Here is an 18293-nt window from a genome sequence, read left to right on the forward strand (position 1 = left end):
TGGCTGGCACTTTCGGTGTGGGAGCAATCGTCCAACGTTCATGATTTTTGGGGGCTTTTTTGGAGTGGGCGCCCAGGTGCAGCTCGTGGTAAACGTCGAAGCCCTGTTCGACAGGGAAAGCCCGGAGCCCCGATGTCTGTGGTGCTGTAGATGCGCTGCCAATGGCCGGTGAGGAGCAGCAGGAGCTTGACTGGCTGGCACTTTTTGTGTGGGAGCAATCGTCTGACGTTCGTGATTTTTCTTGGGTTTTTTTCCAATGGGCGCCCAGGTGCAGGTGGTGGTAAACGACGAAGCACTGTTCGTCAGGGAAAGCCCGGAGCCCCGATGTCTGTGGTGCTGTAGATGCGCTGCCAATGGCCGGTGAGGAGCAGCAAGAGCTTGACTGGCTGGCACTTTCGGTGTGGGAGCAATCGTCCAACGTTCATGATTTTTCGGGGTTTTTTTCAGTGGGCCCCCCAGGTGCAGCTGATGGTAAACGTCGAAGCCCTGTTCGTCAGGGAAAGCCCGGAGCCCCGATGTCTGTGGTGCTGTAGATGCGCTGCCAATGGCCGGGGAGGAGCAGCAAGAGCTTGACTGGCTGGAACTTTTTGTGTGGGAGCAATCGTCCGACGTTCATGATTTTTCGGGGTTTTTTTCAGTGGGCCCCCCAGGTGCAGCTGGTGGTAAACGTCGAAGCCCTGTTCGTCAGGGAAAGCCCGGAGCCCCGATGTCTGTGGTGCTGTAGATGCGCTGCCAATGGCCGGTGAGGAGCAGCAAGAGCTTGACTGGCTGGCACTTTTTGTGTGGGAGTAATCATCGGACGTTCCTGATTTTTCGGGGTTTATTTCAGTGGGCCCCCCAGGTGCAGCTGGTGGTAAACGTTCAAGCCCTGTTCGTCAGGGAAAGCCCGGAGCCCTGATGTCTGTGGTGCTGTATATGCGCTGCCAATGGCCGGTGAGGAGCAGCAAGAGCTTGACTGGATGGCACTTTCGGTGTGGGAGCAATCGTCCGACGTTTGTGATTTTTTGGGGTTTTTTTCAGTGGGCCCCCCAGGTGCAGCTGGTGGTAAACGTCGAAGCCCTGTTCGTCAGGGAAAGCCCGGAGCCCCGATGTCTGTGGTGCTGTAGATGCGCTGCCAATGGCCGGTGATGAGCAGCAAGAGCTTGACTGGCTGGCACTTTTGGTGTGGGAGCAATTGTCCGACGTTCCTGATTTTTCGGGGATTTTTCCAGTGGGCGCCCAGGTGCAGCAGGTGGTAAATATCGAAGCCCTGTTCGTCAGGGAAAGCTCGGAGCCCCAATGTCTGTGGTGCTGTAGATGCGCTGCCAATGGCAGGTGAGGAGCAGCAAGAGCTTGACTGGCTGGCACTTTCGGTGTGGGAGCAATCATCCGACGCCCCCGATTTTTCGGGGTTTCTTTCAGTGGGCCCCCCAGGTGCAGCTGGTGGTAAACGTCGAAGCCCTGTTCGTTAAGGAAAGCCCGGAGCCCCGATGTCTGTGGTGCTGTAGATGCGCTGCCAATGGCAGGTGAGGAGCAGCAAGAGCTTGACCGGCTGGCACTTTCGGTGTGGGAGCAATCGTCCGACGTTCATGCTTTTTCGGGGTTTTTCTTGAGTGGGCGCCCAGGTGCAGCTGGTGGTAAAAGTCGAAGCCCTTTTCGTCAGGGAAAGCCCGGAGCCCCGATGTCTGTGGTGCTGTAGATGCGCTGCCAATGGCCGGTGAGGAGCAGCAAGAGCTTGACTGGCTGGCACTTTCGGTGTGGGAGCAATCGTCCGATGTTCGTGATTTTTCGGGTTTTTTTGGAATAGACTCCCAGGCGCAGCTGGTGGTAAACGTCGAACCCCTGTTCGTCAGGGAAAGCCCGGAGCCCCGACGTCTGTGGTGCTGTAGATGCGCTGCCAATGGCCCGTGAGGAGCAGCAAGAGATTGACTGGCTGGCACTTTCGGTGTGGGAGCAATCGTCCGATGTTCGTGGTTTTTCGGGGTTTTTTTGGAGTGGGCGACCAGGTGCAGCTGGTGGTAAACGTCGAAGCCCTGTTCGTCAGGGAAAGCCCGGAGCCCCGATGTCTGTGGTGCTGTAGATGCGCTGCCAATGTCAGGGGAGAAGCAGCAAGAGCTTGACTGGCTGGAACTTTTTGTGTGGGAGCAATCGTCCGACGTTCATGATTTTTCGGGGTTTTTTTCAGTGGGCCCCCCAGGTGCAGTTGGTGGTAAACGTCGAAGCCCTGTTCGTCAGGGAAAGCCCGGAGCCCCGATGTCTGTGGTGCTGTAGATGCGCTGCCAATGTCAGGGGAGAAGCAGCAAGAGCTTGACTGGCTGGAACTTTTTGTGTGGGAGCAATCGTCCGACGTTCATGATTTTTCGGGGTTTTTTTCAGTGGGCCCCCCAGGTGCAGTTGGTGGTAAACGTCGAAGCCCTGTTCGTCAGGGAAAGCCCGGAGCCCCGATGTCTGTGGTGCTGTAGATGCGCTGCCAATGGCCGGTGATGAGCAGCAAGAGCTTGACTGGCTGGCACTTTTGGTGTGGGAGCAATCGTCCAACGTTTGTGATTTTTCTTGTGTTTTTTTCCAATGGGCGCCCAGGTGCAGCTGGTGGTAAACGTCGAACCCCTGTTCGTCAGGGAAAGCCCGGAGCCCCGATGTCTGTGGTGCTGTAGATGCGCTGCCAATGGCCAGGGAGGAGCAGCAAGAGCTTGACTGGCTGGAACTTTTTGTGTGGGAGCAATCGTCCGACGTTTGTGATTTTTTGGGGTTTTTTTCAGTGGGCCCCCCAGGTGCAGCTGGTGGTAAACGTCGAAGCCCTGTTCGTCAGGGAAAGCCCGGAGCCCCGATGTCTGTGGTGCTGTAGATGCGCTGCCAATGGCCGGTGAGGAGCAGCAAGAGCTTGACTGGCTGGCACTTTCGGTGTGGGAGTAATCATCGGACGTTCCTGATTTATTGGGGTTTCTTTCAGTGGGCCCCCCAGGTGCAGCTGGTGGTAAACGTTCAAGCCCTGTTCGTCAGGGAATGCCGGGAGCCCTGATGTCTGTGGTGCTGTAGATGCGCTGCCAATGGCCGGTGATGAGCAGCAAGAGCTTGACTGGCTTGCACATTCAGTGTGGGAGCAATCGTCCGACGTTCCTGATTTTTCGGGGATTTTTCCAGTGGGCGCCCAGGTGCAGCAGGTGGAAAATATCGAAGCCCTGTTCGTCAGGGAAAGCTCGGAGCCCCAATGTCTGTGGTGCTGTAGATGCGCTGCCAATGGCAGGTGAGGAGCAGCAAGAGCTTGACTGGCTGGCACTTTCGGTGTGGGAGTAATCATCCGACGTCCCCGATTTTTCGGGGTTTCTTTCAGTGGGCCCCCCAGGTGCAGCTGGTGGTAAACGTCGAAGCCCTGTTCGTTAGGGAAAGCCCGGAGCCCCGATGTCTGTGGTGCTGTAGATGCGCTGCCAATGGCCGGTGAGGAGCAGCAGGAGCTTGACTGGCTGGCACTTTCGGTGTGGGAGCAATCGTCCGACGTTCGTGATTTTTCTTGGGTTTTTTTCCAATGGGCGCCCAGGTGCAGCTGGTGGTAAACGTCGAATCCCTGTTCGTCAGGGAATGCCCGGAGCCCCGATGTCTGTGGTGCTCTAGATGCGCTGCCAATGGCCGGTGAGGAGCAGCAAGAGCTTGACTGGCTGGCACTTTCGGTGTGGGAGCAATCGTCCGACGTTCATGATTTTTCGGGGTTTTTTTCAGTGGGCCCCCCAGGTGCAGCTGGTGGTAAACGTCGAAGCCCTGTTCGTCAGGGAAAGCCCGGAGCCCCGATGTCTGTGGTGCTGTAGATGCGCTGCCAATGTCAGGGGAGAAGCAGCAAGAGCTTGACTGGCTGGAACTTTTTGTGTGGGAGCAATCGTCCGACGTTCATGATTTTTCGGGGTTTTTTTCAGTGGGCCCCCCAGGTGCAGTTGGTGGTAAACGTCGAAGCCCTGTTCGTCAGGGAAAGCCCGGAGCCCCGATGTCTGTGGTGCTGTAGATGCGCTGCCAATGGCCAGGGAGGAGCAGCAAGAGCTTGACTGGCTGGATCTTTTTGTGTGGGAGCAATCGTCCGACGTTCGTGATTTTTCGGGGTTTTTTTCAGTGGGCCCCCCAGGTGCAGCTGGTGGTAAACGTCGAAGCCCTGTTCGTCAGGGAAAGCCCGGTGCCCCAATGTCTGTGGTGCTGTAGATGCGCTGCCAATGGCCGGTGAGGAGCAGCAAGAGCTTGACTGGATGGCACTTTCGGTGTGGGAGCAATCGTCCGACGTTTGTGATTTTTTGGGGTTTTTTTCAGTGGGCCCCCCAGGTGCAGCTGGTGGTAAACGTCGAAGCCCTGTTCGTCAGGGAAAGCCCGGAGCCCCGATGTCTGTGGTGCTGTAGATGCGCTGCCAATGGCCGGGGAGGAGCAGCAGGAGCTTGACTGGCTGGCACTTTCGGTGTGGGAGCAATCGTCCAACGTTCATGATTTTTGGGGGCTTTTTTGGAGTGGGCGCCCAGGTGCAGCTCGTGGTAAACGGCGAAGCCCTGTTCGACAGGGAAAGCCTGGAGCACCGATGTCTGTGGTGCTGTAGATGCGCTGCCAATGGCCGGTGAGGTGCAGCAAGAGCTTGACTGGCTGGCACTTTTTGTGTGGGAGCAATCGTCTGACGTTCGTGATTTTTCTTGGGTTTTTTTCCAATGGGCGCCCAGGTGCAGGTGGTGGTAAACGACGAAGCACTGTTCGTCAGGGAAAGCCCGGAGCCCCGATGTCTGTGGTGCTGTAGATGCGCTGCCAATGGCCGGTGAGGAGCAGCAAGAGCTTGACTGGCTGGCACTTTCGGTGTGGGAGCAATCGTCCAACGTTCATGATTTTTCGGGGTTTTTTTCAGTGGGCCCCCCAGGTGCAGCTGGTGGTAAACGTCGAAGCCCTGTTCGTCAGGGAAAGCCCGGAGCCCCGATGTCTGTGGTGCTGTAGATGCGCTGCCAATGGCCGGGGAGGAGCAGAAAGAGCTTGACTGGCTGGAACTTTTTGTGTGGGAGCAATCGTCCGACGTTCATGATTTTTCGGGGTTTTTTTCAGTGGGCCCCCCAGGTGCAGCTGGTGGTAAACGTTCAAGCCCTGTTCGTCAGGGAAAGCCCGGAGCCCTGATGTCTGTGGTGCTGTAGATGCGCTGCCAATGGCCGGTGATGAGCAGCAGGAGCTTGAGTTGCTGGCACTTTCGGTGTGGGACCAATCGTCCAACGTTCGTGATTTCTCTTCGGTTTTTTTCCAATGGGCGCCCAGGTGCAGGTGGTGGTAAACGTCGAAGTCCTGTTCGTCACGGAAAGCCCGGAGCCCCGATGTCTGTGGTGCTGTAGATGCGCTGCCAATGGCCGGTGAGGAGCAGCAAGAGCTTGACTGGATGGCACTTTCGGTGTGGGAGCAATCGTCCGACGTTTGTGATTTTTTGGGGTTTTTTTCAGTGGGCCCCCCAGGTGCAGCTGGTGGTAAACGTCGAAGCCCTGTTCGTCAGGGAAAGCCCGGAGCCCCGATGTCTGTGGTGCTGTAGATGCGCTGCCAATGGCCGGTGATGAGCAGCAAGAGCTTGACTGGCTGGCACTTTTGGTGTGGGAGCAATCGTCCAACGTTTGTGATTTTTCTTGGGTTTTTTTCCAATGGGCGCCCAGGTGCAGCTGGTGGTAAACGTCGAACCCCTGTTCGTCAGGGAAAGCCCGGAGCCCCGATGTCTGTGGTGCTGTAGATGCGCTGCCAATGGCCGGTGAGGAGCAGCAAGAGCTTGACTGGCTGGCACTTTCGGTGTGGGAGTAATCATCGGACGTTCCTGATTTTTCGGGGTTTTTTCAGTGGGCCCCCCAGGTGCAGCTGGTGGTAAACGTTCAAGCCCTGTTCGTCAGGGAATGCCGGGAGCCCCGATGTCTGTGGTGCTGTAGATGCGCTGCCAATGGCCGGTGATGAGCAGCAAGAGCTTGACTGGCTGACACTTCTGGTGTGGGAGCAATCGTCCGACGTTCCTGATTTTTCGGGGATTTTTCCAGTGGGCGCCCAGGTGCAGCAGGTGGTAAATATCGAAGCCCTGTTCGTCAGGGAAAGCTCGGAGCCCCAATGTCTGTGGTGCTGTAGATGCGCTGCCAATGGCAGGTGAGGAGCAGCAAGAGCTTGACTGGCTGGCACTTTCGGTGTGGGAGTAATCATCCGACGTCCCCGATTTTTCGGGGTTTCTTTCAGTGGGCCCCCCAGGTGCAGCTGGTGGTAAACGTCGAAGCCCTGTTCGTTAGGGAAAGCCCGGAGCCCCGATGTCTGTGGTGCTGTAGATGCGCTGCCAATGGCCGGTGAGGAGCAGCAAGAGCTTGACTGGCTGGCACTTTCGGTGTGGGAGCAATCGTCCGATGTTTGTGATTTTTCGGGTTTTTTTGGAATAGACTCCCAGGCGCAGGTGGTGGTAAACGTCGAAGTCCTGTTCGTCAGGGAAAGCCCGGACCCCGATGTCTGTGGTGCTGTAGATGCGCTGCCAATGGCCGGGGAGGAGCAGCAGGAGCTTGACTGGCTGGCACTTTCGGTGTGGGAGCAATCGTCCAACGTTCATGATTTTTGGGGGCTTTTTTGGAGTGGGCGCCCAGGTGCAGCTCGTGGTAAACGTCGAAGCCCTGTTCGACAGGGAAAGCCCGGAGCCCCGATGTCTGTGGTGCTGTAGATGCGCTGCCAATGGCCGGGGAGGAGCAGCAGGAGCTTGACTGGCTGGCACTTTTTGTGTGGGAGCAATCGTCTGACGTTCGTGATTTTTCTTGGGTTTTTTTCCAATGGGCGCCCAGGTGCAGGTGGTGGTAAACGACGAAGCACTGTTCGTCAGGGAAAGCCCGGAGTCCCAGTGTCTGTGGTGCTGTAGATGCGCTGCCAATGGCCGGTGAGGAGCAGCAAGAGCTTGACTGGCTGGCACTTTCGGTGTGGGAGCAATCGTCCAACGTTCATGATTTTTCGGGGTTTTTTTCAGTGGGCCCCCCAGGTGCAGCTGGTGGTAAACGTCGAAGCCCTGTTCGTCAGGGAAAGCCCGGAGCCCCGATGTCTGTGGTGCTGTAGATGCGCTGCCAATGGCCGGGGAGGAGCAGCAAGAGCTTGACTGGCTGGAACTTTTTGTGTGGGAGCAATCGTCCGACGTTCATGATTTTTCGGGGTTTTTTTCAGTGGGCCCCCCAGGTGCAGCTGGTGGTAAACGTCGAAGCCCTGTTCGTCAGGGAAAGCCCGGAGCCCCGATGTCTGTGGTGCTGTAGATGCGCTGCCAATGGCCGGTGAGGAGCAGCAGGAGCTTGAGTTGCTGGCACTTTCGGTGTGGGAGCAATCGTCCAACGTTCGTGATTTCTCTTCGGTTTTTTTCCAATGGGCGCCCAGGTGCAGGTGGTTGTAAACGTCGAAGCCCTGTTCGTCAGGGAAAGCCCGGAGCCCCGATGTCTGTGGTGCTGTAGATGCGCTGCCAATGGCCGCTGAGGAGCAGCAGGAGCTTGACGGGCTGGCACTTTTTGTGTGGGAGCAATTGTCCGACGTTCGTGATTTTTCGGGTTTTTTTTGGAGTGGGCGACCAGGCGCAGATGGTGGTAAACGTCGAAGCCCTGTTCGTCAGGGAAAGCCCGGAGCCCTGATGTCTGTGGTGCTGTAGATGCGCTGCCAATGGCCGGTGATGAGCAGCAAGAGCTTGACTGGCTGGCACTTTTGGAGTGGGAGCAATCGTCCGACGTTCCTGATTTTTCGGGGATTTTTCCAGTGGGCGCCCAGGTGCAGCAGGTGGTAAATATCGAAGCCCTGTTCGTCAGGGAAAGCTCGGAGCCCCAATGTCTGTGGTGCTGTAGATTCGCTGCCAATGGCCGGTGAGGAGCAGCAGGAACTTGACTGGCTGGCACTTTTTGTGTGGGAGCAATCGTCCGACGTTCATGATTTTTCAGATTTTTCTGGAGTGGGCGCCCAGGTGCAGCTGGTGGTAAACGTCGAAGCCCTGTTCGTCAGGGAATGCCCGGAGCCCCGATGTCTGTGGTGCTGTAGATGTGCTGCCAATGGCTGGGAAGGAGCAGCAAGAGCTTGACTGGCTGGCACTTTTGGTGTGGGAGCAATCGTCCGACGTTCGTGATTTTTCGGGGTTTTTTTCCAGTGGGCGCCCAGGTGCAGCTGGTGGTAAACGTCGAAGCCCTGTTCGTCAGGGAAAGCCCGGAGCCCCGATGTCTGTGGTGCTGTAGATGCGCTGCAAATGGCCGGGGAGGAGCAGCAAGAGCTTGACTAGCTGGCAATTTCGGTGTGGGAGCAATCGTCCGACGTTCGTGATTTTTCGGGGTTTTTTTCCAGTGGGCGCCCAGGTGCAGCAGGTGGTAAACGTCGAAGCCCTGTTTGTAAGGGAAAGCCCGGAGCCCCCATGTCTGTGGTGCTGTAGATGCGCTGCCAATGGCCGGTGATGAGCAGCAAGAGCTTGAGTTGCTGGCACTCTCGGTGTGGGAGCAATCGTCCGACGTTCATGATTTTTTGAGTTTTTCTTCATAGGGCCCCCTTATGCAGCTGGTGGTAAACGTCGAAGCCCTGTTCGTCAGGGAAAGCCCGGAGCCCGGATGTCTGTGGGGCTGTAGATGCGCTGCCAATGGCCGGTGAGGAGCAGCAAGAGCTTGACTGGCTGGCACTTGCGGTGTGGGAGAAATCGTGCAACGTTCGTGATTTTTCGGGGTTTTTTCCAGTGTGCGCACAGGTGCAGCTGCTGGTAAAGGTCGAAGCCCTGTTCGTCAGGGAAAGCTTGGAGCCCCGATGTCTGTGGTGCTGTAGATGCGCTGCCAATGGCCGGTGAGGAGCAGCAAGAGCTTGACTGGCTGGCACTTTCGGTGTGGGAGCAATCGTCCGACGTTCATGATTTTTAGGGGTTTTTTTCCAGTGGGCGCCCAGGTGCAGCTGGTGGTAAACGTCGAAGCCCTGTTCGTCAGGGAAAGCCCGGAGCCCCGATGTCTGTGGTGCTGTAGATGCGCTGCCAATGGCCGGTGATGAGTAGCAAGAGCTTGACTGGCTGGCACTTTTGGTGTGGGAGCAATCATCCGACGTTCGTGATTTTTCGGGTTTTTTTGGAGTGGGCGACCAGGTGCAGCTGGTGGTAAACGTCGAAGCCCTGTTCGTCAGGGAAAGCCCGGAGCCCCGATGTCTGTGGTGCTGTAGATGCGCTGCCAATGGCCGGGGAGGAGCAGCAAGAGCTTGACTGGCTGGCACTTTTGGTGTGGGAGCAATCGTCTGACGTTCGTGATTTTTCGGGGTTTTTTTGGAGTGGGCGCCAAGGCGCAGCGGGCGGTAAACGTCGAAGCCCTGTTCGTCAGGGAAAGCCCGGAGCCCCGATGTCTGTGGTGCTGTAGATGCGCTGCCAATGGCCGGTGAGGAGCAGCAAGAGCTTGACTGGCTGGCACTTTCGGTGTGGGAGCAATCGTCCAACGTTCGTGATTTTTCGGGGTTTTTTCAGTGGGCCCCCCAGGTGCAGCTGGTGGTAAACATCGAAGCCCTGTTCATCAGGGAAAGCCTGGAGCCCCGATGTCTGTGGTGGTGTAGATGGGCTGCCAATGGCCGGTGATGAGCAGCAAGATCTTGAGTTGCTGGCACTTTCGGTGTGGGAGCAATCGTCCAACGGTCGTGATTTTTATGGGTTTTTTTCAGTGGGCGCCCAGGTGCAGGTGGTGGTAAACGTCGAAGCCCTGTTCGTCAGGGAAAGCCCGGAGCCCCGATGTCTGTGGTGCTGTAGATGCGCTGCCAATGGCCAGTGAGGAGCAGCAAGAGCTTGACTGGCTGGCACATTTTGTGTGGGAGCAATCTTCCGACGTTCCTGATTTTTCGGGTTTTTTTGGAGTGGCTGACCAGGCGCATCTGGTGGTAAACATTGAAGCCCTGTTCGTCAGGGAAAGCCCGGAGCCCCGATGTCTGTGGTGCTGTAGATGCGCTGCCAAAGGCCGGTGAGGAGCAGCAAGAGCTTGAGTTGCTGGTACTTTCGGTGTGGGAGCAATCGTCCGACGTTCGTGATTTTTCGGGTTGTTTTTTAGTGGGCGACCAGGTGCAGCTGGTGGTAAACGTCGAAGTCCTGTTCGTCAGGGAAAGCCCGGAGTCCCTGTGTCTGTGGTGCTGTAGATGCGCTGCCAATGGCCGGTGAGGAGCAGCAAGAGCTTGCGTTGCTGGCGCTTTCGGTGTGGGAGCAATCGTCCGACGTTCGTGATTTTTATGGGTTTTTTTCAGTGGGCGCCTAGGTGCAGGTGGTGGTAAACGTCGAAGCCCTGTTCGTCAGGGAAAGCGTGGAGCCCCGATGTCTGTGGTGCTGTAGATGCGCTGCCAATGGCCGGGGAGGAGCAGCAAGAGCTTGACTGGCTGGCACTTTTTGTGTGGGAGCAATCGTCCGACGTTCGTGATTTTTCGGGTTTTTTTTTAAGTGGGCGACCAGGTGCAGCTGGTGGTAAACGTCGAAGCCCTGTTCGTCAGGGAAAGCCCGGAGTCCCAGTGTCTGTGGTGCTGTAGATGCGCTGCCAATGGCCGGGGAGGAGCAGCAAGAGCTTGAGTTGCTGGCACATTCGGTGTGGGACCAATCGTCCAACGTTCGTGATTTTTCTTGTGTTTGTTTCCAATGGGCGCCCAGGTGCAGGTGGTGGTAAACGTCGAAGCCCTGTTCATCAGGGAAAGCCCGGAGCCCCGATGTCTGTGGTGCTGTAGATGCGCTGCCAATGGCCGGGGAGGAGCAGCAAGAGCTTGACTGGCTGGCACTTTCGGTGTGGGAGCAATCGTCCAACGTTCATGATTTTTCGGGGTTTTTTTCAGTGGGCCCCCCAGGTGCAGCTGGTGGTAAACGTCGAAGCCCTGTTCGTCAGGGAAAGCCCGGAGCCCCGATGTCTGTGGTGCTGTAGATGCGCTGCCAATGGCCGGGGAGGAGCAGAAAGAGCTTGACTGGCTGGAACTTTTTGTGTGGGAGCAATCGTCCGACGTTCATGATTTTTCGGGGTTTTTTTCAGTGGGCCCCCCAGGTGCAGCTGGTGGTAAACGTTCAAGCCCTGTTCGTCAGGGAAAGCCCGGAGCCCTGATGTCTGTGGTGCTGTAGATGCGCTGCCAATGGCCGGTGATGAGCAGCAGGAGCTTGAGTTGCTGGCACTTTCGGTGTGGGACCAATCGTCCAACGTTCGTGATTTCTCTTCGGTTTTTTTCCAATGGGCGCCCAGGTGCAGGTGGTGGTAAACGTCGAAGTCCTGTTCGTCACGGAAAGCCCGGAGCCCCGATGTCTGTGGTGCTGTAGATGCGCTGCCAATGGCCGGTGAGGAGCAGCAAGAGCTTGACTGGATGGCACTTTCGGTGTGGGAGCAATCGTCCGACGTTTGTGATTTTTTGGGGTTTTTTTCAGTGGGCCCCCCAGGTGCAGCTGGTGGTAAACGTCGAAGCCCTGTTCGTCAGGGAAAGCCCGGAGCCCCGATGTCTGTGGTGCTGTAGATGCGCTGCCAATGGCCGGTGATGAGCAGCAAGAGCTTGACTGGCTGGCACTTTTGGTGTGGGAGCAATCGTCCAACGTTTGTGATTTTTCTTGGGTTTTTTTCCAATGGGCGCCCAGGTGCAGCTGGTGGTAAACGTCGAACCCCTGTTCGTCAGGGAAAGCCCGGAGCCCCGATGTCTGTGGTGCTGTAGATGCGCTGCCAATGGCCGGTGAGGAGCAGCAAGAGCTTGACTGGCTGGCACTTTCGGTGTGGGAGTAATCATCGGACGTTCCTGATTTTTCGGGGTTTTTTCAGTGGGCCCCCCAGGTGCAGCTGGTGGTAAACGTTCAAGCCCTGTTCGTCAGGGAATGCCGGGAGCCCCGATGTCTGTGGTGCTGTAGATGCGCTGCCAATGGCCGGTGATGAGCAGCAAGAGCTTGACTGGCTGACACTTCTGGTGTGGGAGCAATCGTCCGACGTTCCTGATTTTTCGGGGATTTTTCCAGTGGGCGCCCAGGTGCAGCAGGTGGTAAATATCGAAGCCCTGTTCGTCAGGGAAAGCTCGGAGCCCCAATGTCTGTGGTGCTGTAGATGCGCTGCCAATGGCAGGTGAGGAGCAGCAAGAGCTTGACTGGCTGGCACTTTCGGTGTGGGAGTAATCATCCGACGTCCCCGATTTTTCGGGGTTTCTTTCAGTGGGCCCCCCAGGTGCAGCTGGTGGTAAACGTCGAAGCCCTGTTCGTTAGGGAAAGCCCGGAGCCCCGATGTCTGTGGTGCTGTAGATGCGCTGCCAATGGCCGGTGAGGAGCAGCAAGAGCTTGACTGGCTGGCACTTTCGGTGTGGGAGCAATCGTCCGATGTTTGTGATTTTTCGGGTTTTTTTGGAATAGACTCCCAGGCGCAGGTGGTGGTAAACGTCGAAGTCCTGTTCGTCAGGGAAAGCCCGGACCCCGATGTCTGTGGTGCTGTAGATGCGCTGCCAATGGCCGGGGAGGAGCAGCAGGAGCTTGACTGGCTGGCACTTTCGGTGTGGGAGCAATCGTCCAACGTTCATGATTTTTGGGGGCTTTTTTGGAGTGGGCGCCCAGGTGCAGCTCGTGGTAAACGTCGAAGCCCTGTTCGACAGGGAAAGCCCGGAGCCCCGATGTCTGTGGTGCTGTAGATGCGCTGCCAATGGCCGGGGAGGAGCAGCAGGAGCTTGACTGGCTGGCACTTTTTGTGTGGGAGCAATCGTCTGACGTTCGTGATTTTTCTTGGGTTTTTTTCCAATGGGCGCCCAGGTGCAGGTGGTGGTAAACGACGAAGCACTGTTCGTCAGGGAAAGCCCGGAGTCCCAGTGTCTGTGGTGCTGTAGATGCGCTGCCAATGGCCGGTGAGGAGCAGCAAGAGCTTGACTGGCTGGCACTTTCGGTGTGGGAGCAATCGTCCAACGTTCATGATTTTTCGGGGTTTTTTTCAGTGGGCCCCCCAGGTGCAGCTGGTGGTAAACGTCGAAGCCCTGTTCGTCAGGGAAAGCCCGGAGCCCCGATGTCTGTGGTGCTGTAGATGCGCTGCCAATGGCCGGGGAGGAGCAGCAAGAGCTTGACTGGCTGGAACTTTTTGTGTGGGAGCAATCGTCCGACGTTCATGATTTTTCGGGGTTTTTTTCAGTGGGCCCCCCAGGTGCAGCTGGTGGTAAACGTCGAAGCCCTGTTCGTCAGGGAAAGCCCGGAGCCCCGATGTCTGTGGTGCTGTAGATGCGCTGCCAATGGCCGGTGAGGAGCAGCAAGAGCTTGACTGGCTGGCACTTTCAGTGTGGGAGCAATCGTCCAACGTTCGTGATTTCTCTTCGGTTTTTTTCCAATGGGCGCCCAGGTGCAGGTGGTTGTAAACGTCGAAGCCCTGTTCGTCAGGGAAAGCCCGGAGCCCCGATGTCTGTGGTGCTGTAGATGCGCTGCCAATGGCCGCTGAGGAGCAGCAGGAGCTTGACGGGCTGGCACTTTTTGTGTGGGAGCAATTGTCCGACGTTCGTGATTTTTCGGGTTTTTTTTGGAGTGGGCGACCAGGCGCAGATGGTGGTAAACGTCGAAGCCCTGTTCGTCAGGGAAAGCCCGGAGCCCTGATGTCTGTGGTGCTGTAGATGCGCTGCCAATGGCCGGTGATGAGCAGCAAGAGCTTGACTGGCTGGCACTTTTGGAGTGGGAGCAATCGTCCGACGTTCCTGATTTTTCGGGGATTTTTCCAGTGGGCGCCCAGGTGCAGCAGGTGGTAAATATCGAAGCCCTGTTCGTCAGGGAAAGCCCGGAGCCCCGATGTCTGTGGTGCTGTAGATGCGCTGCCAATGGCCGGTGATGAGCAGCAAGAGCTTGACTGGCTGGCACTTTTGGTGTGGGAGCAATCGTCCAACGTTTGTGATTTTTCTTGGGTTTTTTTCCAATGGGCGCCCAGGTGCAGCTGGTGGTAAACGTCGAACCCCTGTTCGTCAGGGAAAGCCCGGAGCCCCGATGTCTGTGGTGCTGTAGATGCGCTGCCAATGGCCGGTGAGGAGCAGCAAGAGCTTGACTGGCTGGCACTTTCGGTGTGGGAGTAATCATCGGACGTTCCTGATTTTTCGGGGTTTTTTCAGTGGGCCCCCCAGGTGCAGCTGGTGGTAAACGTTCAAGCCCTGTTCGTCAGGGAATGCCGGGAGCCCCGATGTCTGTGGTGCTGTAGATGCGCTGCCAATGGCCGGTGATGAGCAGCAAGAGCTTGACTGGCTGACACTTCTGGTGTGGGAGCAATCGTCCGACGTTCCTGATTTTTCGGGGATTTTTCCAGTGGGCGCCCAGGTGCAGCAGGTGGTAAATATCGAAGCCCTGTTCGTCAGGGAAAGCTCGGAGCCCCAATGTCTGTGGTGCTGTAGATGCGCTGCCAATGGCAGGTGAGGAGCAGCAAGAGCTTGACTGGCTGGCACTTTCGGTGTGGGAGTAATCATCCGACGTCCCCGATTTTTCGGGGTTTCTTTCAGTGGGCCCCCCAGGTGCAGCTGGTGGTAAACGTCGAAGCCCTGTTCGTTAGGGAAAGCCCGGAGCCCCGATGTCTGTGGTGCTGTAGATGCGCTGCCAATGGCCGGTGAGGAGCAGCAAGAGCTTGACTGGCTGGCACTTTCGGTGTGGGAGCAATCGTCCGATGTTTGTGATTTTTCGGGTTTTTTTGGAATAGACTCCCAGGCGCAGGTGGTGGTAAACGTCGAAGTCCTGTTCGTCAGGGAAAGCCCGGACCCCGATGTCTGTGGTGCTGTAGATGCGCTGCCAATGGCCGGGGAGGAGCAGCAGGAGCTTGACTGGCTGGCACTTTCGGTGTGGGAGCAATCGTCCAACGTTCATGATTTTTGGGGGCTTTTTTGGAGTGGGCGCCCAGGTGCAGCTCGTGGTAAACGTCGAAGCCCTGTTCGACAGGGAAAGCCCGGAGCCCCGATGTCTGTGGTGCTGTAGATGCGCTGCCAATGGCCGGGGAGGAGCAGCAGGAGCTTGACTGGCTGGCACTTTTTGTGTGGGAGCAATCGTCTGACGTTCGTGATTTTTCTTGGGTTTTTTTCCAATGGGCGCCCAGGTGCAGGTGGTGGTAAACGACGAAGCACTGTTCGTCAGGGAAAGCCCGGAGTCCCAGTGTCTGTGGTGCTGTAGATGCGCTGCCAATGGCCGGTGAGGAGCAGCAAGAGCTTGACTGGCTGGCACTTTCGGTGTGGGAGCAATCGTCCAACGTTCATGATTTTTCGGGGTTTTTTTCAGTGGGCCCCCCAGGTGCAGCTGGTGGTAAACGTCGAAGCCCTGTTCGTCAGGGAAAGCCCGGAGCCCCGATGTCTGTGGTGCTGTAGATGCGCTGCCAATGGCCGGGGAGGAGCAGCAAGAGCTTGACTGGCTGGAACTTTTTGTGTGGGAGCAATCGTCCGACGTTCATGATTTTTCGGGGTTTTTTTCAGTGGGCCCCCCAGGTGCAGCTGGTGGTAAACGTCGAAGCCCTGTTCGTCAGGGAAAGCCCGGAGCCCCGATGTCTGTGGTGCTGTAGATGCGCTGCCAATGGCCGGTGAGGAGCAGCAAGAGCTTGACTGGCTGGCACTTTCAGTGTGGGAGCAATCGTCCAACGTTCGTGATTTCTCTTCGGTTTTTTTCCAATGGGCGCCCAGGTGCAGGTGGTTGTAAACGTCGAAGCCCTGTTCGTCAGGGAAAGCCCGGAGCCCCGATGTCTGTGGTGCTGTAGATGCGCTGCCAATGGCCGCTGAGGAGCAGCAGGAGCTTGACGGGCTGGCACTTTTTGTGTGGGAGCAATTGTCCGACGTTCGTGATTTTTCGGGTTTTTTTTGGAGTGGGCGACCAGGCGCAGATGGTGGTAAACGTCGAAGCCCTGTTCGTCAGGGAAAGCCCGGAGCCCTGATGTCTGTGGTGCTGTAGATGCGCTGCCAATGGCCGGTGATGAGCAGCAAGAGCTTGACTGGCTGGCACTTTTGGAGTGGGAGCAATCGTCCGACGTTCCTGATTTTTCGGGGATTTTTCCAGTGGGCGCCCAGGTGCAGCAGGTGGTAAATATCGAAGCCCTGTTCGTCAGGGAAAGCTCGGAGCCCCAATGTCTGTGGTGCTGTAGATTCGCTGCCAATGGCCGGTGAGGAGCAGCAGGAACTTGACTGGCTGGCACTTTTTGTGTGGGAGCAATCGTCCGACGTTCATGATTTTTCAGATTTTTCTGGAGTGGGCGCCCAGGTGCAGCTGGTGGTAAACGTCGAAGCCCTGTTCGTCAGGGAATGCCCGGAGCCCCGATGTCTGTGGTGCTGTAGATGTGCTGCCAATGGCTGGGAAGGAGCAGCAAGAGCTTGACTGGCTGGCACTTTTGGTGTGGGAGCAATCGTCCGACGTTCGTGATTTTTCGGGGTTTTTTTCCAGTGGGCGCCCAGGTGCAGCTGGTGGTAAACGTCGAAGCCCTGTTCGTCAGGGAAAGCCCGGAGCCCCGATGTCTGTGGTGCTGTAGATGCGCTGCAAATGGCCGGGGAGGAGCAGCAAGAGCTTGACTAGCTGGCAATTTCGGTGTGGGAGCAATCGTCCGACGTTCGTGATTTTTCGGGGTTTTTTTCCAGTGGGCGCCCAGGTGCAGCAGGTGGTAAACGTCGAAGCCCTGTTTGTAAGGGAAAGCCCGGAGCCCCCATGTCTGTGGTGCTGTAGATGCGCTGCCAATGGCCGGTGATGAGCAGCAAGAGCTTGAGTTGCTGGCACTCTCGGTGTGGGAGCAATCGTCCGACGTTCATGATTTTTTGAGTTTTTCTTCATAGGGCCCCCTTATGCAGCTGGTGGTAAACGTCGAAGCCCTGTTCGTCAGGGAAAGCCCGGAGCCCGGATGTCTGTGGGGCTGTAGATGCGCTGCCAATGGCCGGTGAGGAGCAGCAAGAGCTTGACTGGCTGGCACTTGCGGTGTGGGAGAAATCGTGCAACGTTCGTGATTTTTCGGGGTTTTTTCCAGTGTGCGCACAGGTGCAGCTGCTGGTAAAGGTCGAAGCCCTGTTCGTCAGGGAAAGCTTGGAGCCCCGATGTCTGTGGTGCTGTAGATGCGCTGCCAATGGCCGGTGAGGAGCAGCAAGAGCTTGACTGGCTGGCACTTTCGGTGTGGGAGCAATCGTCCGACGTTCATGATTTTTAGGGGTTTTTTTCCAGTGGGCGCCCAGGTGCAGCTGGTGGTAAACGTCGAAGCCCTGTTCGTCAGGGAAAGCCCGGAGCCCCGATGTCTGTGGTGCTGTAGATGCGCTGCCAATGGCCGGTGATGAGTAGCAAGAGCTTGACTGGCTGGCACTTTTGGTGTGGGAGCAATCATCCGACGTTCGTGATTTTTCGGGTTTTTTTGGAGTGGGCGACCAGGTGCAGCTGGTGGTAAACGTCGAAGCCCTGTTCGTCAGGGAAAGCCCGGAGCCCCGATGTCTGTGGTGCTGTAGATGCGCTGCCAATGGCCGGGGAGGAGCAGCAAGAGCTTGACTGGCTGGCACTTTTGGTGTGGGAGCAATCGTCTGACGTTCGTGATTTTTCGGGGTTTTTTTGGAGTGGGCGCCAAGGCGCAGCGGGCGGTAAACGTCGAAGCCCTGTTCGTCAGGGAAAGCCCGGAGCCCCGATGTCTGTGGTGCTGTAGATGCGCTGCCAATGGCCGGTGAGGAGCAGCAAGAGCTTGACTGGCTGGCACTTTCGGTGTGGGAGCAATCGTCCAACGTTCGTGATTTTTCGGGTTTTTTTCAGTGGGCCCCCCAGGTGCAGCTGGTGGTAAACATCGAAGCCCTGTTCATCAGGGAAAGCCTGGAGCCCCGATGTCTGTGGTGGTGTAGATGGGCTGCCAATGGCCGGTGATGAGCAGCAAGATCTTGAGTTGCTGGCACTTTCGGTGTGGGAGCAATCGTCCAACGGTCGTGATTTTTATGGGTTTTTTTCAGTGGGCGCCCAGGTGCAGGTGGTGGTAAACGTCGAAGCCCTGTTCGTCAGGGAAAGCCCGGAGCCCCGATGTCTGTGGTGCTGTAGATGCGCTGCCAATGGCCAGTGAGGAGCAGCAAGAGCTTGACTGGCTGGCACATTTTGTGTGGGAGCAATCTTCCGACGTTCCTGATTTTTCGGGTTTTTTTGGAGTGGCTGACCAGGCGCATCTGGTGGTAAACATTGAAGCCCTGTTCGTCAGGGAAAGCCCGGAGCCCCGATGTCTGTGGTGCTGTAGATGCGCTGCCAAAGGCCGGTGAGGAGCAGCAAGAGCTTGAGTTGCTGGTACTTTCGGTGTGGGAGCAATCGTCCGACGTTCGTGATTTTTCGGGTTGTTTTTTAGTGGGCGACCAGGTGCAGCTGGTGGTAAACGTCGAAGTCCTGTTCGTCAGGGAAAGCCCGGAGTCCCTGTGTCTGTGGTGCTGTAGATGCGCTGCCAATGGCC

Source organism: Chlamydotis macqueenii, chromosome W (genome assembly GCF_036417535.1).
Source record: "Chlamydotis macqueenii isolate bChlMac1 chromosome W, bChlMac1.mat, whole genome shotgun sequence".
NCBI lineage: Eukaryota > Metazoa > Chordata > Aves > Otidiformes > Otididae > Chlamydotis > Chlamydotis macqueenii.